Source organism: Choloepus didactylus, chromosome 6 (genome assembly GCF_015220235.1).
Source record: "Choloepus didactylus isolate mChoDid1 chromosome 6, mChoDid1.pri, whole genome shotgun sequence".
Classification (NCBI taxonomy): Eukaryota; Metazoa; Chordata; class Mammalia; order Pilosa; family Megalonychidae; genus Choloepus; species Choloepus didactylus.
Window position 1 is genome coordinate 17,651,455 of NC_051312.1, and position 6,906 is coordinate 17,658,360.

General features: G+C 38.5%; 1 pseudogene; it reads right to left on the reverse strand.

Moving 5' to 3' along the window:
- Positions 1-4,479: 4,479 nt before the first annotated feature.
- On the reverse strand, positions 4,480-5,419 carry LOC119538108 (annotated as a pseudogene).
- Between the last annotated feature and the right edge of the window lie 1,487 nt (positions 5,420-6,906).

A 6,906-nucleotide genomic window follows, 5' to 3' on the forward strand; every position in this document is an offset into this window, starting at 1 on the left:
TAATCAACCTTAATACGTCTGCCCCCACAAAGTTGTATCCAAGAACATGGCATTTTGGGAGACATAATACGTCCGAACTGGCACAATCACAAATACAAAAGGAAGAAATTATATTTTTCACACATACACATAGACAATCAAGGACTGATAAAGCACTGCTGTGTTCATTAGTGACACAAGCTCCTCTGTCTTGTCTTTATGCTGTCCTTAAACATGTGGTCCCTTGATTCTAGTTTTTGTCCCCCTGCCCAATGAGTGAAAAAAAACTTCTTATTTCCTCAGTATTTCAGCTGAAGCCAGTGAGTAAACAAAGACTTCAAGGGGAAGGAAAGCCTTACTGTCAAGCAGACTCCCTTCTTTCTGGGTTCAAGTCCTCATTGCTAGGCTGACTTCATTCAATGGCTTCAAACAGATTTTCAAAGCTTTTCATATAATACATTTCTTATTTGATCTGCATGATGGCTCACTACATTCTATATAACCTGCCAAAGACTAAATACAAAAAATTTTAAAAATAAAAATTTTTATCATTTTAAGGATAGGGCTTCATGTCACCCTGAATCCCAGATTGGTTGCTCAGTGTGACAACTCGCTGACACTTAGATTATCGGTTGTGATAGAAAGTGATAGCATTTGGGGTATATATACATATTTTTGAAAATGCACATGCACTGTTAGCCATTTGAGTAGGATCAGCTGGACTCTTCTGCTGGTCTCAGTCTGAGTCACTCATGGCTCTGTTGCAGGTCAGTGAGACAGCTCTGTTTCCTGGGACTGTCTGACTGTTGGCTGAGGTAATGGGAGTGCTGACTGGGTCACATGTTTCTTAACAGCCATTAAGCAATCCTGGGCTTTTTCACATGGCCATTTGAGGAATCATGAGCAACAAGCAGGCAAGACCCAATGCACAAGTACTTTTCAGGCCTCTGTTTGATTCATGTCTGCTAACATCCCTTTTAGCCAAAGCAAGTTACATGGCTAATCTCAGAGTGAGTGTGGGACAGAACCACCCAATATGTCGATGTAGAGAGGCTCAAATAAATTAGGGGCATTATTGGAGTGATCTCTCACAGTATGGTTGGAGAAAAGATATGTATGAATAAATAAATCAATGAACTTTAATGAACACAGTTGACCACCAACTGCTCATATATTCTGCCCTTTCTTCCTTTTGAAAAGCACTCACTCAAAGGCTCTCAGGGATTTAGGTTCTTTGACCCTCAATCAAATACAAGGGAAACATCTGAGTTGGTACAGTGAATGTCAAAGCCAAATTTGATGGTATGACCCAATCAGCTCTTCTTAATTTTCTTGGCTCTCAATAGTACATTCAACCCACTCCAATTTGCTACTTACCTCACCTACTTGGAATGCTCTTCTTTCTAAAATTAATCTGCAAAATCAGCCTAAATTTCTCCTAATGAAAGAACTGGCCATTGACCCCTTGCTAATTCTCCTGACCTCTCAGTCTTCTCAACCCCCTTAGCTTGTAGACTTGTTTCAATCAACCTGCGCTGAACTACCCTTAAAATGAGAATACATTATTTATATATATATATGGTCTGGCACCTAGCAAAATGGGGATAAGAAAACTTTCTTATTTTTCTTTTAATCATTGCCACATGCTTTGATGCACTTATCTAGAAAAACCTTAATGATGGCCAGCATATTGCACCTAATATTTATTATATGGCCATATCTTTATTTACTTACTATGATCAAGTTAATGCATACCTTTTATCCCATAGACTGACCTTAGTTAGAGTATGTAAGCTAAGATTGGAAACTGGAACATATCATTAGTCTAAATGTTTTCCATGGGAAATTCTGTACAACTATATTTTAATTTTCCTCAATTTTTTCTTCTAAAATAATACCTTATGGGAATTCCCATCAATACTTCTAGATGGCAGTTCTCAGCAGAAGCCCATGAAGGCAGTTCTTGGGAAGAAGCTCTCAGGGACAACACTCATCTACAGCAGCTCCCAGTAGGTTAACTTACCTCATCTACCACCAGCTACTATTCATAACCTCCCTCAGCTCACCTGAAACCTTCAGACCCAGATCTGTGCAGTATTATGAAAATATCCACCGCTAAGTTCAAGCTGAAGTCTCCCTCATATCAAGCCTTAAGGACCCTCTAGAAACAGACTTTTCATAAATTCTAGCACTTTTCTAAAGACCAATGCTATAAAATACATCCGTAGTCCTGGATGGAGACTACATAACCTTCATTCATGTTGCCCTATATCCTTGGTATAGGGAGAACCCTCATATTCGCTCCCATAGAGTCCACAATCCTCCTCTCATTCCCGGCCTTGTGCAAACTAATGAAAATATTGCAAGTGCCTCTAGTACCTCTTCACTTACTATTCTTATTTAAACAGAGTAATCCATGTGACTTGTCAAAATGGAGGCCCCAGACAACTTTAGGAATTCAGATATTCCCAAAGATAAATAAATATAGTGACCCCTGTTTTATATTAGCTAGGAGTGGTTTTGGAAATCTGGCAAACCAAGTCACTTTTGTAAGACATCATCTTCACCTTTTTAAAAGAAAGCTACAATCACATGCTTTATTTCACTTTCAGATTACAGATATGGGTAACTGGCCAGAGTTGAGAACCCCAACTATCCCACTAACTATATATCTTTTCATTGAGCTTCCAGGGAAATAATAGCATTTAAGTAACATTCATTGTATTAAATTCATCTTATCACCCTGTGCCAGTTTGAATGTATTATGTTCCCCCAAACACCATTATCTTTGATGTAACCTTGTGTGGGCAGATGTTATCAGTATTGATTAGACTGTAATTCTTCCAGTGTTTCTTTGGAGCTGTGCCCCACCCAGCTGTGGGTGATAACTCCGATGAGATAATTTCTGTGGAGGTGTGGCCCCAACCATTCAGGGTGGGCCTTGATCAGTGGAGCCATATAAATGACCTGACAAGCAGAAGGAACTCAGTGCAGCTGTGAGTGACATTTTGAAGAGGAGCCACAGCCAAAAGGGACACTTTGAAGAAAGCACAGGAGCTGCAGATGAGAGAGAGTTTGAAGATGGCCACTGAAAGCAGACTCTTGCTCTGGAGAAGCTGAGAGAAGACAAATACCCCAAGTGCAACAAAGGGTGACATTTTTAAGGAACTGCAGCCTAGAGAGGATCAACCTGGGAGAAAGCCATTTTGAAACCAGAACTTTGGAGCAGATACCAGCCATGTGCCTTCCCAGCTAACAGAGGTTTTCCAGACACCATTGGCCATCCTCCAGTGAAGGTACCTGATTGCTGATGTGTTACCTTGGACACTTTAAGGCCTTAAAAGTATAACTGTGTAACCAAATAAACCCCTTTTATAAAAGCCAGTCCATTTCAGGTGTTTTGCATTCCTGCAGCATTAGCAAACTAGAACACACCCATATACCCACAAATCTCCAAGACCCAGAACCTGGAATAAAGAAAAGAAGAAAAAATTGTACCATCTTTCCATACTTGTTCTTAGTCCCTGCAGCATTGGATATGCATTAAATCTACACTGTGACCCCATTGCAATGAATTATTACCTATGAAAATCTATCTCCTCACACAAACCTTTCACAGAAATTTGAAATATCAGAAATGATCTGATAGTGTGATACCATCAGCAATGTCAACTAAACTTAAATATTCTGGTTTTAATGTAGAGAAAAATAGAGGTCAAAGTACCAATATATTAGATATTACCATTGGATGGGTCATGGACTTTGATTATCAACTCCCATCATAATTCCCACTGAACTATGGATGTCAGGGTTAATTTATAAAATTCAGAAGTCAATGATACTGATGGATCATGCCCCACTTTCCATCCTACTTCAGGATTTAAATCAGATTCCCCTCATAGGCTATGGCTGATGGAGATGCAGAGATGACCAAAATCATACTAGATGATTAGCACTGAGAAAATCTTATACAAACCTTAGCTGTTGAAGACTGGTCTTTCCAGGAAGCAAAACCAGCCAATTGCATAGCTTTGTTATGTCCAGTGGTACATCCTCTCCCTCTGTTCATTCTCTTCTGGTCACAAACACAGAACAGTCAATGGTCACCCCCATGTCTGGATTAGGCTGCATCAGAATATTTAGGTGAGAAGGTTTCTGGACTCTTGGGGGACTGTAGAACAACCAATACTTAGGTAAAGAGGCCTTCAATTGAAAAGGCCCTAATCTCAGAGGCAAAATGATTATAGACGTTGTGTTTCCCAAATAACTATGGTTAGAATATGGCCACTCCATAAACTTTATAAACCTAATGATGTTTCTGTAGCATCACTTCAGCTTCTGGTCCATAATGGAATATTATCTGATGTATCTGATGCAAATTATGTCCTTGTACATGTGTAATATGAACTTTATTAATTTCCATCTGTGTGCATATTATTGTGGGTTAAGGTGATTGATGACGACTGGCCAAATCCATCACACATCTCACAGCTTGTAATGCTAGCAGTGCCCTATCTTCTTTAGCAACCTCTTCAAGGCATCTATAATCTCTCTGTTTCTCAGGCTGTAAATCACTGGATTCATCATGGGAATTACCACAGTGTAAAAGATCGATGCAAATCTGTCAAAGCTGGATGAACCACCAGAGCTCGAACTCAAATACACAAACCAACCTGATGTATAGAAGAGTGAAACAGCTGCCACATGAGAAGCACAGGTGCTGAAAGCCTTGGACCTGCCTTTAGCTGAAGTGATTTTCATAATGGAGATGATAATATAAACATAGGATATCATGATAATTATAACATTTGCTATTCCATAGGTCATTGTTAATACAGCAAGCATGACCTGTATGAAAAATATGTCAGTGCAGGACAATTTTAACAACTGAGGCATGTCACGGAAGAAGTGGTTGATTACATTAGGCCCACAGAAGTGGAGCTGAAGCAAGGCACCCAGTTGGGATATAGAACCAGAGAGTCCAGCCATATAGGCTCCCAGTGCCATCCGACCACAGAGGCTGGGAGACATGATGGATGAATAGAGCAGGGGCTTACAAATGGCAGCATATCGGTCATAAGCCATGGCTGTCAGGAGACAACACTCACTCAGTCCCATGATTGAAAAAAATGAAGTACTGGACAATGCAGCCAACAAAGGTGATTGTTTGCTGGTTCTGGAAGAAGTTGAAGAGCATCTTTGGGGCTGTGGAGGTAACATAGCAGATATCTATGAAGGACAGGTTACTGAGGAAGAAGTACATGGGTGTGTGCAGGTGGGAATCCATCCTTACTAAGACGATGAGGCACAGGTTCCAGGTCACAGTTGTAATGTAGATCAGCAGGAATATAACAAAGAGCACCCCTAAGATCCTGGTAAAATCTGAGAATCCCAGAAAGATGAAGTGGGTGATCCCTGTAATATTTCCTCCAACAATCATTGTCTCAGTGCTCCTAAAATCAGAAAGAAGTTAAGGGACTCCATTGCTGAGCCAGGTGAAATGAGATCATTATCATTTTCATATGTGCTAGACTTTTCCTCCAATTATCTCTTTAAAATACATACTCTGATATACTTCTGGTGAAAACAACCCATCTTTTCACATCAATGTAATGTGAAATAGTTATTCAGTGTGTCAAGGTCAATATTAATTTATGTGATCTCAAGAGAATTAACAGAGATTTTTAAAAAGTTGAGCAGAATCTCTAAATCTTGGCATGTTACATATGCTACAATTCTTAAACATAAGGTGGAGATCAATAATTATATTATTAGTTTTTTAAAGACCTCTGTTAATTCATTATATAACTGTTATTTTATGATAGTACAAGTATAGGTAGCATCTTCCTAGAATTACTTTGAAATTGACTTTTAGTTCTATATTGTTAATGAGATTTTTAAAATAAAATATTTTACTTTTAAGAATTATTTTCCCTCTTCCTGACAACTTTACAGCATATGCTTCATAATAAATAAAATGTATAATACTTAATATATGTATTAAGCATATATTTTATAAATCTACAGACTGATCTGAGAAATAATATTGGAATTTCAATTCTGATAAATGCGGTAGGGCAAAAGCTTATGTATTCAATAATTTATGGAATCAGTCCTCTATGAAAGCTTTCATTTTAAGCATTCTGAAGGTGTGTGAGTTCAGTTCACTATTGGCTCCAAGTATCTTCTTAATGTTAGTGTATTTTGTCTATTGGAAATTAGCTTAGTATTATGGTTAAGCATTTGGGCTTTGGAGTTTGGGTTTTGACATGGTGGTGTTTTTCATGAATATGTTCCAGTGGCTTAAACACGCTAAATCCAGATTTACCCACAATAAAGTGAAAGTCCGTGAACATCAACGTTATAGGAGATTCGTAAGAGGAAGTGATGCAAGTGTTCAACACAGTTCAGTACATCATATCTATTCAATGATTGTTGGCTATCATTATCCTTGGTTGTTTAACATGCCCACATGGCTGATAATTCCTACTATGGGTAGAAATGTTAGTTGTGACTGAGTTTAATGGATCACTTTTTGAAAATTCCTGAGACATCGTCATCTCTGTAGTCAGTTTGGAATTGCTTCCAGGCAGGTTTAGATTCAGACCCAGTGTTCTTGCAAGACAAACCACCTAGAGATATGATGATACAAACCAAATGAAGCATTTGGTATTCAATTCGAGTTCAGGTAAATTGGGTCAATGAAAAACCAACATCTAGCTATGACAGACATTAAGAAACAGAAAAGGTCAATGATAAGATTTCATTTCCCAAATACTACAGAAGTGTAATTCTTACTTTTTTTAGATAGAGTCACTATGATTTTGCTCACTAATATATTCACAATAGATAATACTTGTTGGTCTCACTGCATTGCAAACTCTCATTCCTTGAGATGAAAGAGAAAATCAGTGGCAAAAGCCAGGA